The sequence below is a fragment of the Choristoneura fumiferana genome, chromosome Z (genome assembly GCF_025370935.1).
Source record: "Choristoneura fumiferana chromosome Z, NRCan_CFum_1, whole genome shotgun sequence".
NCBI classification, from domain to species: Eukaryota; Metazoa; Arthropoda; class Insecta; order Lepidoptera; family Tortricidae; genus Choristoneura; species Choristoneura fumiferana.
This window is the reverse complement of record NC_133472.1, coordinates 4,156,499-4,174,391: the sequence shown is the minus strand read 5'-3', so window position 1 is coordinate 4,174,391 and position 17,893 is coordinate 4,156,499. Positions and strand designations below refer to the sequence as shown.

Here is a 17,893-nt window from a genome sequence, read left to right as displayed (position 1 = left end):
ATGTACTTATCTACCTACGTTAGTACATATCTTTCTTTGGTCCTTTCTATAGTATAAAACTACTGGACGATTTTTAACATAATGTGTAGGTACAGTCAACCAATTTGATTCCTGGGCCACCATGGAACCTTAACATCCATAATAAAAATGCGAAAGTGTGTGTTTGTATGTTTGTCCGTCGACGACGTGATTTTTGGCTTTCAGATAGTTTATGGGCCAGAGAGTGACATGGGCTTCTTTTTATCCCGGAAAAATGCACAGTTCTCGTGGGAAAAGTGCGCGACAGCCGAAGCCGCGGGCTAAAGCTAGTTGGTTATATTATTAGTATGTGATATTATTAGATTAGTTGAAACTGTCCGATAGACATAGGATATAGTACAACGTTATAAATACAACCCGTAACAAATATTTAAAGCGAAATTTATAAAGCGATAAATATTGTCGACTCTAGTAACCTGTTACGTCAAACCACCGAACTTATCTTAAATTATTTTACAGAGGGTAGGTATTCTTTATTTTTTTGGCTGTAACATAGGCCCTAGCCTCTGTTCTATTCTGGATAAAACATTGACCATATTGTCTAAAACCGAGTTCACGATCGCTTTCACCGTCTGTTTTTACCCCCATCTTACACCATGTGATAGAATGAAGTGGTAAAAACGATTGTGATTCCGAGTACGGTTGACTTAAGACCTCAGAATAGGATCAGAAAGTCTGTGGCTGGCCTAATACTTACCGACTGTATTCCTTGCTCTTTGATTCACATTTATTCGGACATCCAATCATGGGGACATAAGCAAAATAAATACTTGTATCAGTTTTCCCTGTCAATATTTACGGGAACGAATAGAATCTGCACAAAGCCGTGTTTGCTACAAGCATTGGGTTCTCAAACTTGTCCGTGTTACAGACGCTTAAGGTGCGGACATTCTATTTAAAACCCCACGCCACGCCACGCTTGCACACGAACGCGTGTCAGCACTAATCAGGCCTTGTACTAACGAAGTGCGAAATTCGATTTTCGTATCTTGCCTTTTCGCTGACGCTAATATTATTAAATACGAGAGTGAGAGGGACAATACGATACGAATTTCGAATTTCGTAGTAGCCCCCTAATCCCATAGACTATCGCACGGGAACTATGCAATTTTCCGGGATAGAAACTATTCTATGTCCTTCTCCGGGACTCGAAACTATCGGTAGGTACCTATACTGAATTTATCTTCATCTTCAGTGGTTTAAACGAGATGAAGTACAAACTTCATTTATAATATTACTAGCTTTTGTCCGCGTGTAATTCGGTTATCGCGCACTGTTCCCTCGGGAACTGTGCCTTTTTCCGGGATAAAAAGTAGCCTATGTCACTCTCTGGCCCATTAACTATATCTATGCCAAAAATCACGTCGATCCGTCGCTCCGTTTCGACGTGAAAGACGGACAAACAGACACACACATTAGTATGAATATTATTGGGATGGTCAGGTGCAGATAGAAAAATACGTCGGACGACGCGGCGTGGCGTCGCCTTTTAATAGTATGTTTTCGCCTTTAGGATGGTCTTTCATTGAGAAGCAGAGACGGGCTGTCCCACTCAAGCTAATATTGCCTTATTAATATTTCTATTAAATAAAATCTTTTATTATATATTTCAGAAATCTATTCATTATCCTGCACTGCAGTCTGTAAAGCTCTTCAACCCATTCATTGCCGCGCGCCAGATTACGTACTTTACCGCGATGCCGACGCTTCTGCAGAACACGCCCATCGGCGTCAGCGGCATTACAGGAGGGTCCACCAAGACGCCGATGGGCGTCAACGGCACTGAATGGGATAAAATAGAAATAAATATAAAATATAAATATCACGGGACAATTCACACCAATTGACATAGTCCCAAAGTAAGCTTAGCAAAGCTTGTGTTATGATATGAGTTATGATGGGTACTAAGCAACGGATAAATATAATTATACATATAGATAGATACATACTTAAATACATAGTAAACACCCAAGACCCGAGAACAAACATTCGTATTTTTCATACAAATATCTGCCCCGACACGGGAATCGAACCCGGGACCTCAAGCTTCGTAGTCAGGTTCTCTAACCACTAGGCCATCGGGTAAACAATAAATTAAAAAAAAAAAAAAGATGAAAACAAATATAGTGGGCTGGAGCTCTGTTTAGTAGCTAACTTAAAGTTCAACAGCGGGACCCATTAGGTACTAAGCATTTTTGAGCTGGTCAAGACTTGAATTGGTCCCGTCCCGACTGTTAGACTTGTTTTCTTCTTTTTAGATTTTTTCAATGATAAATTAAAACTATTATAACCCATATACATTTAGAATGGGCTAATTATTACCTTTCATTTGATACCCTACTCGATAAATTTGAATAAAAAACATTTTTTGAAAACTTACAATTTGGCGCCAAAAATCCGCCATTTTGATCTTTCAACAATTTCATGTACCCAGTGTCACTTGCGTCGTCAAGACGAATCCAATGACGTATCATTTATCAAAATCGGTTCAGCCGTTGAGTAATTACGAGAGGACATATGAATAGACATACATACATACTTACATACATACGAGGCAAACACACGAGCACAGACACGAGGTAAAAAAAAAACGCCAGCAAAAATAAAAATAAAAACGCCCGAAAAAAAACGCTGCTTGAAAAGACAACCTAGCTGTTGCCCGCGACTTCATCTGAGAAGAATTCGTTATCTTTATTATCTATATCTCGTTTATCTCTATCCCGCGGAGACTATGCTGATTTCCCGCAAATTAGCCTAAGTTAATTTAGTATAAAGTATCTAGTAATATTTTTTTTTATCTAAGCGTCGTCGGTGTCGGGGGACAGCTAAGGTTAACATAAAACTAAATATGATGTATTTTTTAAAGTATTAACCTTAGCGGTCCCCCGACACCGACAATGCTTAGATAAAAAAATATTACTAGATACTTTATACTAAATTAACTTAGCCTAATTTTGCGGGAAATCAGCATAGTCCCCGCGGGATAGAGATAAACGAATTCTTCTCAGATGAAGTCGCGGGCAACAGCTAGGTAGCGCATAATTATTTATTACTTTTTAATTGTCTATTCAAGCAGCGTTTTTTTTCGGGCGTTTTATTTTTATTTTGCTGGCGTTTTTAAGTCGGGGGTTTTTAAATTTTAAATTTAAGTTTTTATTTCATGTTTTTTAAACTTTGATCTATATTTTTTAAAGTGTACTAGTGTGTTGGATATCCTGACTGCAGCATCAGCTCGTCTTGTTGCCACCATTGCATTGTATGTAGAATCAAATACTGATCAAAAGGAATCAAACACGACATATCTGCTATTATTTTTTTATAGAGTATACTGGTGTGCTGAATATCCTGGCTGCAGCATCAGCTCGTCGTGTTGCCACCACTGCATTGTATGTAGAATCAATTACTGATCAAAACGAATCCAAACACGACATATGTGCTATTATTTTTTATAGAGTGTACTATTGTGCTGGATACCCTGGCTGCAGCATCAGCTCATCCTGTTGCCACCATTGCATTGTTTGTAGAATCAAATACTGATCAAAAGGAATTAAACACGACATATCTGCTATTATTTTTTCAAGAGTATACTGGTATGCTGAATATTCTGGCTGCAGCATCAGCTCGTCGTGTTGCCACCACTGCATTGTATGTAGAATCAATTACTGATCAAACGAATCCAAACACGACATTTGTGCTATTATTTTTTCAAGAGTATACTGGTATGCTGAATATCCTGGCTGCAGCATCAGCTCGTCGTGTTGCCACCACTGCATTGTTTGTAGAATCAAATACTGATCAAAACGAACCCAAACACGATATGTCTGCTATAGTTTTATTAAGAGTGTACCTACTAGTTTTCTGGATATCCTGGCTGCAGCATCAGGCCGAGAATTCCATAATCTTGCATAGCTATATAGCATACATGGGTGTTTCAAATTTTAGGTCCCAAATATGTTTGAAAGTGTTGTATAACTGGCTAATCAAAATGTTTAAATTTCTTATTCTTTACTATACATTGTATTCTATCTGATGTACGTTTGTCACTTCAATAAACAAAGTCAAATACAACATTCGTTATCAGCACGAAACTCTATATTTAACTGAGTATTACTTATAAAAACTATATATTCTTTATAAAAAGTGAATCTACTAGTTTTTTCCAGTATGTGCGTTTATAAATTATGAAAATCTGTGAAAATTTTCAATAGTTCACGAAGATATTTTCATACTATTTTTGTTGTGACATCAAACAGCTGTGCGTATAAATATGGCAAATAATTCGATTTCTGCCATAAAACCACTCATAAACAGAGACGGTTATTCCGTATGGAAATTCAAAATGCGTATGTACCTTATGCATGAAGAGTTATGGGAGACGATCATCGGATATTCTGATAATAGTAAAATTCCTACTGAGGTAAAATCACGTAACGATCAGAAGGCGTTATCGAAAATATGTCTCACTTTAGATGGTATGGCAATAACTCATGTAAGGTCATGCAAAACAGCCAAGGAAGCTTGGGATGCTCTTTCGTCCGCTTACGAGGACAAAGGTTTAGGGCGACGTATAAGCCTCGAACGGAAACTCTACAGGTACTGTCTTGATGATTTTGATTCCAATATAGAGACGTACATAAATGCTGTCATGTCAACTGTGCAAGATTTAGCCGACATTGGCAAAATTATGGAAGATGCTTCAATAGCTGCGATTCTTCTTGGAGGTTTAAGTCCTCAATATGCACCTTTAGTAATGGCTTTGGAAAATTCCAACATAGACATTACAGTGGATTTAATTAAGACCAAATTATTGAATGAATTGAATAAACCAGCTATAGATAACCCAGATACTGCTCTTCGTACACGAATGAACCAGAACAAACCTTCTACATCCAAACCGAAGAAACCTATTGTGTGTTACGACTGCATGGAGCCAGGACATAAGCGTCCAGATTGTCCCCATAAAAAGGACAAGAAGAAGAGACCCGTAAATCACAAAAATTCTCTATGTGCACTGAATGTCAATGACGGATTAGAGCGTGATAAATGGTTTATTGATTCTGGAGCTTCAGCACACATGACGTCACGAGCGGATTGGATGAATAATATGAGAAGTTCGTCTATTGGGACTGTAACCATTGCAAATGGAGATGTACTGCCCAGTAAAGGCATTGGAGATATTTCTATCACCACTTGCGGTCAGAATACTAATATAAAGAAGATTACTGATGTAGTTCATGTACCGAACTTGAACTCTAATCTTATTTCAGTGAAGAAGGCAGTAGATAAAGGTTTTAACGTAGTTTTTGATAGAACTGGTTGTAATTTTTATGATTCTGATGCTTTTTCTTGTACAGGTGATGTAATTTTACATGGTTCTATATGTGGTGGACTGTATTCTTTAGACTGTACGGTCAACCCAACGACTCAATTATCTGCTTTTGAGACCCACTCTGATGTTTCTAGCTTCAAGCTCTGGCATAGACGACTAGGTCATTTATGTCGCATCGGAATGGATCAACTGAGGAAGGGACACGCAGTGGGCGTGGACTACTCAGAAGTCGATAAGGAACCATGTATCCCCTGCATTGAAGGTAAGCAGAATAGGAAACCCTTTAAAAAAGTTTCACATAAAAGATCAACTTCTGTTCTGGAACTTATTCATTCAGATATTTGTGGACCCTTGCCTGAAACTTCATTTCAAGGCAATAAGTATATTTTATTTTTTATAGATGATTTTTCTCGTATGACTTTTGTATTCTTTATTCCTTCAAAAGCGGAAGTAAAGAACAAGTTTCATATTTTCCAGTCCACAGTAGAGCGGGAAACAGGAGCAAAGATTAAGATATTGAAGAGTGATAATGGAAAAGAATATGTTAATGCTGAATTTTCGATATTTACAAAATGAAGGAATTCAACACCAAACAACAGTTCCCTACAGTCCTCAGCAAAATTCTATTGCAGAAAGAACAAATCGCTCAATTTTGGAGAAAGTAAGATCAATGCTTTCTGATAGTTCCCTTTCTCCGGCTTATTGGCAAGATGCTGCAGAGATGGCTGTATATCTTAAAAATAGGTCTCCTCACCGTGCTCTCAATGGGAAGACGGCGTACGAGAAATGGTATGCTAAAATACCAAATCTTTCTCATCTGCGTGTTTTTGGATGCAGAGCATTCATCCATGTCCCTGAATGTAATCGGAAGAAACTGGACATGAAAGCATCCGAGCATATTTTCGTTGGATATTCAGAAGATCCAAGAAGTTATTATTTCAGAGATATTAGATATCCCAGAAGACTTGTGAAAAGCAGAGATGTTACTTTCTTTGAATGTGATTTTCAAGATTTGAAAGTAAAGACAACTTGTAAGTCTGATAATGATTTAACTGAATCAGCAGTACCTCTATTGCTTAGTTCGCAAGTAAACTCGTCAAATAGTTCAGATAGTCGAACACCTGTCACAAGCGCTGTCATCGAAAATGAACAGATTCAACCTGATATTGTAGATATTATATCAGAAGATGTTCAGTCTGATATTAATGTCGTGGAACAGTGGCATAACGCTGTTACTCCAAATGTGTCAGTTCAACCTGTTATTGCATCTTCATCAGAAGAAACTGAATCTGATACTGATTCTGTAGAACCAAGGTACAATTTGAGACCCAGAAAACCTAATTCTGCTGCCAATTGTGTATGCATGCAAACTTCATCCCCTCAGCTGATGGATGAACCTACAACTTATACACAGGCTGTGAACGCAGAAGATAGTGATAAATGGTATCAAGCTATGCAAGATGAATATCAGTCACTGCTTGAGAAACAAACTTGGGTTCTCGTTGATAGACCAGATAAGAAAGTCATACCTTGCAAATGGATCTACAAGCTGAAGAAAAATGCGCATGGTGACGTAATTAAATATAAAGCCAGACTTGTCGCGAAAGGATTTAATCAAGTTTATGGTATTGACTACTTGGAAACTTTCTCTCCAGTCGTCCGAAATTCTTCTTTACGCATGTTGTTCGCATTGGCTGCGGAAGAGGGAATGAAAATGCACCATTTAGACGTTGACACGGCATTTTTAAACGGAATTTTGGAGGAAGAAGTGTATATGAGTCAGCCGGAAGGATTTATAAAACCTGGTCAAGAAGATAAAGTATGTTTACTGAAACGATCGCTTTATGGCCTCAAACAGGCTTCACGAGCATGGTATAAAAAGTTGACCGAAATTTTACAATGCATAGGTTTTAACCAAACTCCTTCGGAAGCATGTATTTATACTAAAAAGTTTGGTAAAGAGTTAATAATACTCGCTTTCCATGTCGATGACATTGTCATTTTGTACAAAGAAAATAAAACGCTAAATACTGTCATATCTGACTTGCGGAATCATTTTAGTCTGAAAGTGATTGGCAAACTTAGTTATTACTTAGGTTTAAATATACATTACAAACCTAATGAGATTAAAATATCTCAAGAAAGTTACATTCGTGATTTGCTACAAAAGTTTCACATGATGGACTGTAAGAGCGCCTATGCCGTTGGAAACTAAAAAGTTTCTGCCGAGTGAGAAGAATGTAAGTGAATCTTCATTATCCTATCCGTATCAGCAATTGATAGGCTCACTCAATTTTCTGGCCGTTAATACTCGTCCAGACATTGCTTTTGCTACATCATATTTGAGTCAATTCAATACTAAATATGATAAAAGTCATTGGAAGGCGGCAAAACGTGTATTACAATATTTGAAAGGCACTATGGATTTGGGCATTACTTACAGGAAAGACGGTGGATGTTTAATTGGCTACGCGGATGCAGATTGGGCCAATTGTCCTATGGATCGTCGTTCATACACCGGATTCTATTTTTCTATGGCCGGGGGAGCCATTTCATGGGAAAGTAAGAAGCAAACCACCATTGCCCTGTCGTCCAGCGAAGCGGAATATATGAGTTTGTCCAGTGCGGGTAGAGAGGCTGAATTTCTGAGGCGATTGATGTGTGAGCTTACTGGTATGTCAACTGTTATTACTATTTATAATGATTCACAGTCTGCCCAGAAGTTGGCATTGAATCCGGTTCACCACAACAGAACCAAGCATATAGACACAAGATTTCATTATATACGAGATTTATCATCGAACAATATTGTTAATGTCGTATATATCAATACTTTGGAGATGTGGGCTGATGTACTAACTAAGCCGTTGGCTCGTATCAAGCATCAGAATTGTATAAAAGGAATAGGTTTATGTTTATAATCTTGTTTTGATTACGGGGGAGTATGTTGTATAACTGGCTAATCAAAATGTTTAAATTTCTTATTCTTTACTATACATTGTATTCTATCTGATGTACGTTTGTCACTTCAATAAACAAAGTCAAATACAACATTAAAGTAAAGTAAATATCCATTATGCGTCTCAGATTCCTACCGCAGCGAACAAAAGAGCTGATGATCTTGAAACGGCTGAACCGATTTTGATAAATCATGTCTAAGATCCATCGCTAGAAAACCAGCTTTCAAATAAAAAAAACCGCATTCAAATCGGTCCACCCGTTTAAGAGCTACGGTGCCACAGACAGACACACAGACAGACATAGCGGTAAAACTTATAACACCCCTCTTTTTCGTCGGGGGTAAAAAGTGAATATGTACCATTTGCGGGCCCGCTGAGCTGGGGGGCCTGGGGGGCGCTGGGCAAGGGCCCTGTGTAGCCCTATGGTAAAGAGGGTATTGCTCATGGTATACCTAGCACCACCTAGTTCGCAAAATGCCAGAAATAATGACGTGTATACCCTCCTTCCGGCAGTCGAGGTAAACAAAGATAACGCTTTGTGGGCAGACTTTTCCTTTCCACTTTCAAAGACATTCCGAACAAAACAATACAACACTGAATTTTAGGCCTCTGCTCGAAATTCCATTATACTATTTAATTATATCGTGAGAGTTTTCCCAAACATAATAAAACATTAGTATGCAAGTGCGCGTCAAGGCAATGCATAATCTTTTGTTTTCGTCGACAATTACCGAAACTTTTATAATGTAATAGTTACGACTGTACAACAAGTGCATTAAACGTGCCATTCTGCCCGAAATGTATATATTTACCCGAGCCGCAGACGAGGGTTCATTTCATAGTTAAGTCAAGGTTAAAATGGATTTTATGAACAATGTATGCAAACTGCGAAATGCGAAACTTTATGAGTTTTTGTGATTTTCGAGTATTGTTTTCGATCATGGCGAAATACGGGCGGTTGTAATACATAGCTCTGCCACGTTCTTATTTATTATTTAATTATTTTATGAATTAGAGACCGTCGTAAAAGTACTTCCAGTACCTTTTTAAGCACATTAAAAACAAAATAAATACTACCCCGTTTTAGTTTAATTTAGTTCTGTGAATTTACCTTAGATCCTAGTTGACCTTACTTCTTTAACCATGTCTGTTTGTCTGTCTGTAGCATCTTAGCTCTCAAATGGATGAACCCATTGCGATGCAATTTTTCCCGTTTCCTTGCAGAGGTTGTTAGCTGTTTTTGTTTTTGTTTTCAGTTCTTTATTAATAACAGAATAACGAATATAAAAATAAGACAATCAAACCTATTTTAGTTAAAATGCCGCTAAAATTCGTTTGTCCTTATCTGTCACTTCGACATTTGTATTTGTTAGAAAGGGACAAAGCATTTGTTAGTTAACATAGGCTTGTTAAGTTTTATGAATAAGGGGGTAAGTATATTAATTCGCTAAAATAAAGGGTACATAGACTATAGACGCCTCTTAAAGTTCACCGTAGACTTATGTATACATTTGTTATGACCACAGTAATTAGACTGAAACACTGTACGTACAATATAATATGACTATAAGGCGCATAAATTTGTTTCTTCAGTTAAGTATTGCTCATGGCATAAATAGGATGAAAATCAGTGTTTGAGATATTGACATGAAAATGTCGGGGTAGTCAACTTATCTAAGTCGGTTATTCGTCTAAATAGGTCGTGTTTACATCCAGTATAAGATGAGCATATACATACCCACTTGCACTCTCTCTGCTGAATATATTACCCTTTCTGGGCGCTGGCAAAAAGAAAGTCTCATTGACGTAAGTACACGAAGCAAATTAGCATCTAAGTTAGCCATCTTCGCGGGCCAAGGCAACCAATTAAAACGGTTCTTTGAACCAAGTTCTTGTAATTTTCACTGTTGAACCATTCCAGGGGGGCTGCCACGAAAATGTAAGTTCGTATCGTACCATCCCTCTCACTCCCGTATTAAATACAATAAGCGTCAGCGGGACGGCAAGATACAAAGTTCGAATTTGGCTACCTTCCTACAACTGAACCCTTTTTAACCCCCGACGCAAAAAGAGGGGTGTTATAAGTTTGACCGGTATGTGTGTCTGTATGTATGTGTGTCTGTCTGTGCCATCGTAGCTCTTAAGCGGGTGGACCGATTTGAATGCGGTTTTTTTTATTTGAAAGCAGGTTGTCTAGCGATAGTTCTTAGACATGTTTTAACAAAATCTTTTCGGCCGTTTTACAAGCTTTTATTTAGTTACACCTGTCCAGTTGTCTGTATGTAGTCAAATCTTGCAAGTTAAGTTCGACTCACTTTCAGTAGTCGGATTGACTTGAAATTTAGCATACTTATGTCAATTGCGTGACAATACAATACCTGTGACCTTCAAGTTTTCAAGAAAAGAGCGTACTCCTACCTAAAGGCCGGCAACGCATTTATGACTCTTCTGGTGTTGCAGGTGTTCATGGGCGACGGTAATCGCTTACCATCAGGCGATCATCCTGCTTGATTGCCCCTATACCATAAAAAAATCGGGTAGAGACATCCTGTTCCTGGTAGTTCGGCCAGGATCGTCTCCGCAGGACGGAACTCTTCAACGGTTAATGGCATCGACTTGAAATTTGGTATGCAGAAGTAGTTTGGGTGACAATGCAAGTCAACAAAAAAGTACAGTCAGCAAAAATATCTAGTATTAAGATTAAGAATGAAATTTTTACCAAAAACATATTTGCGACGCGAAAATGCTTTACGCATCGTACATAAATAACCGCCGCCGGGACTTTTTTTTCCTATGTCAGGGGAAACGAGCATGTGGGTCATGGGATGGGAAGCAACCGCCGCCCATATCCATGACATAAGCTGAGTTACAGATGCGTTACCGGCCCTAACAATAAATACTTCGACGTTTCGACCACTGCAGTATACGCATGGGTTCCGTGGGAATATGTGGGGCTCCCACTTTAGTGAGCATCGCACTTTACAGTTCCACACTAATGCCACTAATAAATGCGAAAGTGTGTTAAAAACCAATTTTGATGAAATTCGGTATAACTAGGTAAAGATAGTTATCACGGAAAATCGCATAGTTCCCGCGGGATGGAGATATTTTTTAACCTTCGACGCAAAAAGAGGGGTGTTATAAGTTTGACCGCTATGTGTGTCTGTCTGTGGCACCGTAACTCTTAAACGGATGGACCGATTTGAATGCGGTTTTTTTATGAAAGCGGTTCTTAGACATGTTTTATCAAAGTGGGTTCAGCCGTTTTTGAGATATTGAACTTTGAAGTGACAAAGTCGGGGTTTTCCAACTTTTTCTTGGTTAGGTTAGGTTAGCGGGTAACGGCTAGTATAAAAAGTTTGTAAGTCTGTTTGTTACTTCATCACGTTTAAACCGCTGAACCGATTTAGATGAAATTCGGTATATAGATAGTTTGAGTCCCGGAGAAGGATATTGTATAGTTTTTATCCCGGAAAATTTCATAGTTCCCGCGGGATAGCGATAAATGTTTTTAGTGGGTACCTAGTATTGCCCACTAAAACATGGTTAAGACGGTATTGAAAATAAGGTTTTATTAGTAGGACCCCACAGGACAGGCTCTCTTAGTGTGTTGATCGTAGGCAAGCTATATAATTACTAGCTTTTGCCCGCGGCTTCGTCCGCGTGGAATTCGGTTCGGTTCGGAACTTTGCATATTTCTGGGATTAAAAGAAGCCTATGTCACTCTGGCCCATAAACTATCCATCCATCCATCCCAGCCTATATACGTCCCACTGCTGGGCACAGGCCTCCTCTCAGAACAAGAAAACTATCACTATGCCAAAAATCACGTCGATCCGTCTCTCCGTTTCGACGTGAAAGACGGACAAACATACAAACACACACATTTTCGCATTTATAATATTAATTATGGATGAAAACTATGGCCAGCCACATTAAAAACAGCCTAGGGGGCTACTACGAAATTCGAAAATCGAAGTTCGTATCGTACCGTCCCTCTCGCTCTCGTATTAAATAATATTAGCGTCAGCGGGACGGCAAGATACGAAGTTCGAATTTTGCACTTCATAGTTATTGGGTTATATCAATTTTGACCATTTATAGACCCCCTTCGCTTTGTCACACCTATTGCTATGAAAATCGCAATTTGCTCCTGTGTCAGTAACTGCCTGACACCCCATAAAGATGTGACGTATTTTATGGACCAACCCTCATTAGTTTTTGAGTCTGAAAAGTAGTAGGTAGGTACCATCAGCCAAATAAGTGGTCTATCAATTTCTAAACAAGTTCCTATCCAACGAATATGTCGCTAAAGACGAACTTTCAAGTTGACAGACACGTCTATTGGCATTATTGTTTTATGACATGCAAACGATTATCAACCTTAGGGTGGTAGACCACATATTTGGCTGATGGTACCTAGATCCAGCACCAAGTATCCGCGTACATACAACTGCCAAAAAAATACCTATATTAAAACACAAAGAGGGAATTAAGGGAAACAGAATGAGAAGACGACCTAAAAGTTATCTTGAACATCTAATACAACAATTCCGATTGTACAAAGTCCAAGTTCTTTCTTCAAATTCAGCCACAATCTTGACGATTTAAGCCACTTAAAAACAAATTAATTTAGATACCTTTTAGACACCTAGTTGACTTGACCTTTGATTTTAATTTTAAATCAACATTAAAAGGTCAAGAGACACATTTAAATAACTATTAATTATTCTATCCACCAATATTTTTATTTACTTTTGTTAGTACATTATTCCTGTACCTGGTGTCTAAAATACTCAATAAATTAAAAAAAAAGTTGAAGGTAGGCGTGATTGTCTACGGCTTCGAATTTTTTTTAAACCTGTTTCTTCGCTGTGTCGGTCGGTGGCATGGTGGCAGTAGCTAGCCGCCATAGTCCGCACTGTTGCGCGTTCCAAAGAATACGCGCCGAAAGACTGGTTAAATCTTACCAGAATTCACCTGTCGACGGTTAAGAATCAATAACACCTAACTATCATGCTAAAAGATGGTAGATAGACGGTATTGGTTCTTAACCGTCGCTGTGTTATTTGATTGATTCAGGTACATTTTTTTTTTATTTGACTGGATGGCAAACGAGAAAGTGGGTCTCCTGATGGTAAGAGATCACCACCGCCCATAGACACCTGCAATACCAGGGGGATTGCAGATGCGTTGCCAACCTAGAGGCCTAAGATGGGATACCTCAAGTGCCAGTAATTTCACCGGCTGTCTTACTCTTCACATATTAAATACTTTGCGGAGGTATGTTGTAATGGACATACTGTCCGGTTGCGGAGTAGCAAAATAAAAGGTTGTAATGAGGGTTTTCACAGAGGCGAAATATCGCTAGATGGCGTTAGTATCGTGAGTTCCGTTTGACATTTGCTCGTGATTGGTTAAAAAACACCAAATGGACCTCACGATAGTGACGCCATCTAGCGCCTTTGTGAAAACCCTCATTCTCACAGTATATAATAATTTTAATTTAAGTTCATTATGTTCTACTGACAATTACTATTGGAGTAGCACTGTCAGTTTGGTAGTGTCAAGATTTTCGTATCCTTGTTAAAATTGAACCACAAACTATGTTGTTATACTTCGTATGTTGCCGTCCCGTTGACGCTTATGTCATTTAATACGGGAGTGAAAGGAACGGTGCGATACGAACTTCGATTTGCGAGTTTCGTGGTAACCCCTCAGGCCCAAAGTAAACAAAGCTATGGGTATGGGTATTAGGCAAGGAATAAACAAACTTATATATAGATAGAACCCGGGATTCAAGCTTCTTAATCAGCTTGCTAACCAAACCACTAGGTCAGAGGTTCCCTACCTTTTATGGACTGCCGCCCCCTATACAAAAAACATACTAACGCCTCCTTTATAAAACAGTTAATAATACCAACTTCATATGTATGTCTGTTCCACGAAAAGCTCCAGCGCCCACAAGGGGGCGGCACTACCCCGTGCCGTGAGGAACCTGCATAGGCGATAGCTGTCTAGTCGGCAATTCAATGCCAATAGCCTCGAAAACCCGTACTTACATGAGTTAACGGCAACGAATAAGGAATTATGATAGTTTCACGTTTCACGGCTGAAAAGTTCATAATTTATATATTTACCTACTCGTAGTTGGACAGTCTGCGAATCCGGTTTACTCTTTGCTCGCACGGCGCGGTCCCAGTCCATAGCGGACCAACCACGGCCTCTCATCGGTTCGCCATTTTTCCTCAGTCCTGTTATACCCGTTGTACGCGTTGCACGTAACAAGTATGGCCGCTCGCGTAAAGCGATCGTGTTCATTTCCAATACAGTGAAACTCGTTTAAAACTTAAACGCGATCCGAATCGGATTACTAAACATTCCCAGTGATTCTTAACCAGGATAACGCGGATTTCAAGTGCTGTTAATAGTTAGCGAACGAAAAGTTGTGTTGTAATTCTACTTCTAAAAGTTAGGTCGTGTGTACAAAACGGCTCCCAGTTTTCGGTTCTTCGATGTTGTAAATGTTAGTTGTTGTGAATTGTAATAAGTGGAACGTTCGATTTTGGCGGCGGTGATTGGCGCAAATCTGGCGGTAGTCCGTGCTATTTTGACTGGTGAGTTGTGAAAAAAAAGAAACGTTAGTTTAGAAACTGCTTTTTTAAAGTCGCGGCGTGTGTTGATGGTTTTATTGCCATAGATTAATTTGCTATGCGAATTATTTTTAATTAATTTATTGTTTTTAAGCTTTAAGCGGCAAAAGCGAATTAAATCTATTTTATTTTGGTAAGAATCGCGTTGATAATTTTTATTTGTTACCTACGTACATGTACTTGTCATTACTACCTACTTACACAAAAGCATGTACCTACAGTAGATCCAATTCATTTCATTCAAGCTCAAGCATGGTGTAAGTACGTAAGTAATCATGTAGGTAGGTAGGTACGTAGGTACATTACAATACTACAACATGAGCCCGTGACAATATATACAATTAACACTACCCTTTTTCCCGCAGCTTCATTCATGCTGCAAACCTACATCTGGGGCAGTTTAAATTGAATTTAGAGATCATAAATTCCGATCAGAACTCCCGAAGTGTATAGGGACCTACTTAGTATGAATGCCCGACATCACATCCTAATCCCGTGGGAATATTGGAATAAAAAGTAGCCAATGCGGCATACCTACCAGAGATTAATCTATCTATATATATACCAAATTTCATCCAAATCCGTTGCCGTTCTAGCGTAAAAGGTTCATAAACATACTTAAAAACTTTCGCCATTTTGTATCAATTCGGTGTATTGTCATTTTGTCACAATCATTAAGTACCTACCTGTCATTAATGAATTGCACAAGAGTTCTATATTTATTTGACTGCGATGATAATGATATGGATACCTAAGCGACAACCACAGAACAACCTACGCCAATGCGATATTCCCCCACGCAACAAAAAATAACTTTGATAACGGGAAGTTAAGTATCTTCTCGAACACGTTTTTATTCCTTGTTTTGTCAAAAAAAATAAAAATGTAGGTACTGATTTTTTCTAAAGTCATCTACCTACAACTGTTGTACCACCTAGCTATCACTTTTTGCGTAGGTACCGTGGCAAAAAACGGTTTAAAGGCTAATTGATCTAAGCGACATTTTTTTTAAATGTTGACGAAATTTTACTTGAAAAACGTCGCTGACAAACTTATTTTAGAAGTTTAACGGTAATAAACTGTGTTTTAGGTACTCTATTCGTATGTATAAAATTAATGAAAGTAGTGTTACTTGTCACTGTGTGAGTGCCGTTTATATACAGGGACTTCCCTACATTTTGTAAATAAGTACCTAAGTATAATATAATGAATCTGTATTCAACCATTTTGTGATGCACTCATAGACCTTATATATAATTCACTCATTCAATATTCGTACCATCTCTTGTGAATCGACCTGTCGGTAGGTAGGTACTCGTATATGTGCACATGTATTTAGACAGGTAACAAAGGCTAAAGTAGAATACCATGTAAATACGTATCTAAAATGGGAATTGTTGTTATGCGACATGACAAGGCTAGCTCTGCAAAATTGATGTCTGCTGTCGCGTACAGTCAGCAATGGAAATGGCTGAGCTTCAGAAATAGTACGTTTGAAATAGCCAGTGAGAGGATTGTAAACTATTTATTGGCCATATAATAGTGTTTTCCAGCCCAAAGCACAGAATAAGTAATAGCACAATTACCCAAAGTATAAAAAATAAGTACACTGAAAGAAAATATAATACCTACTTAACTTACTAATGAGAATGAGAATTTTTCTTTGTTATTTCTTCACGCTAAATCGGCTGAACAAATTTGGATGAAATTTGGTAGGTATTTAGATTGCTGGGTGTCTGGAATAACAAAAAAATCAAAATCAATAATCAAAATGGTTTATTAAAAGCAAAAACAAATTACAAGTAGGGTTTCCGTTGGTTCCACACTAGGCTAAGCCTGTCACGTGGAAACCTGATTCGGGGTACAAACAATTGACACGAACGTAACTTATATTTTAAATTAATATTACCACGACGGGGTCGCGATAAAATGTCAAACGTAATTTTTGGTACTATCCCACTTTAAGTTAGTGGTAACGGTATACGCGTGTGAAGCCACGGGCAAAACTAGTACAAGCGTAGGCAATAGGCGGACCACGGTCTTTGAATATAGGTATTTATCTACTAAGCCTTCTTATTTTGTATGTTACTTATTTGCATATAATTAAATAATACCTACTTCATCAAAGAAAACAAACTGGACCTTGATAATTTTTTCATCACACGTGCTCGCAACAGTGTCGTAACATGCAGGCTACCTTGGTTGCAACCCTCCAAATAAAACCCTCGACCTTAATGTGCTTGTCATGAAACCCGTGGTCGGTAAATGAGTCATTGCCCGTACTAATTTTCATGTCATGAAGCCCAAGGTCGGTAAATGAGTTTGCGCTGGTACGGTGAGCCGGCGCTGCCAAGAGCGCAGCCAGCGGTACCGGCAATTTTTGAAAAAATATTCGTTTTTCTTTTACAAATATACAATTTTACTCGCAAATGTGATGAAAAACATTGTATGTCGCACGGGCGGTACTAGAATTACGAACATAGACTCATTAAAGCCCCCAGTCTTCGACTTCGGGCTTCTAATAGACTCTCGTTCGTAATTCCTTATTTACCGCCCTTAAGACACAATGTACTAAAACAGCATTCTCAGACCCTACTTAAAACTAACTGGCGACCCCAGTAGTATAATATATATAATATAATATAATACAATAACATCATATTTATTTATTTATTCTTTGAGTGCACGTCGCTGTCTCAATAGTTAGCATCTTCTTATGTCATAAGCAATAGAGATGGCAGTAGGGTGTCGTCTATTGGGCATTAGCGAGTCGAGCACTCAGACGTTTAGCTTATGCAACTCCTCTTGTTTATTATCCCAGTCATTTAGATTTAAAAAAAAACGAGAATGAAGATACTTCGAAAAACTTACGAAAACTTGGATGAGAAGGAAAAATGTATTTTTCCAGTGAG

The 17,893-nt window shown here is 38.4% G+C and overlaps 1 protein-coding gene across 1 annotated transcript in view; it reads left to right on the top strand.

Moving 5' to 3' along the window:
* Positions 1-14,559: 14,559 nt before the first annotated feature.
* The window catches only part of LOC141436444 (uncharacterized), a 168,553-nt gene continuing 165,219 nt past the window's right edge, over positions 14,560-17,893 (top strand). Inside the window, exon 1 of the mRNA XM_074099468.1 lies at positions 14,560-14,945. The gene's annotated coding sequence lies outside the window, so the exon portion shown is untranslated. The remainder of the gene's footprint in view (positions 14,946-17,893) is intronic.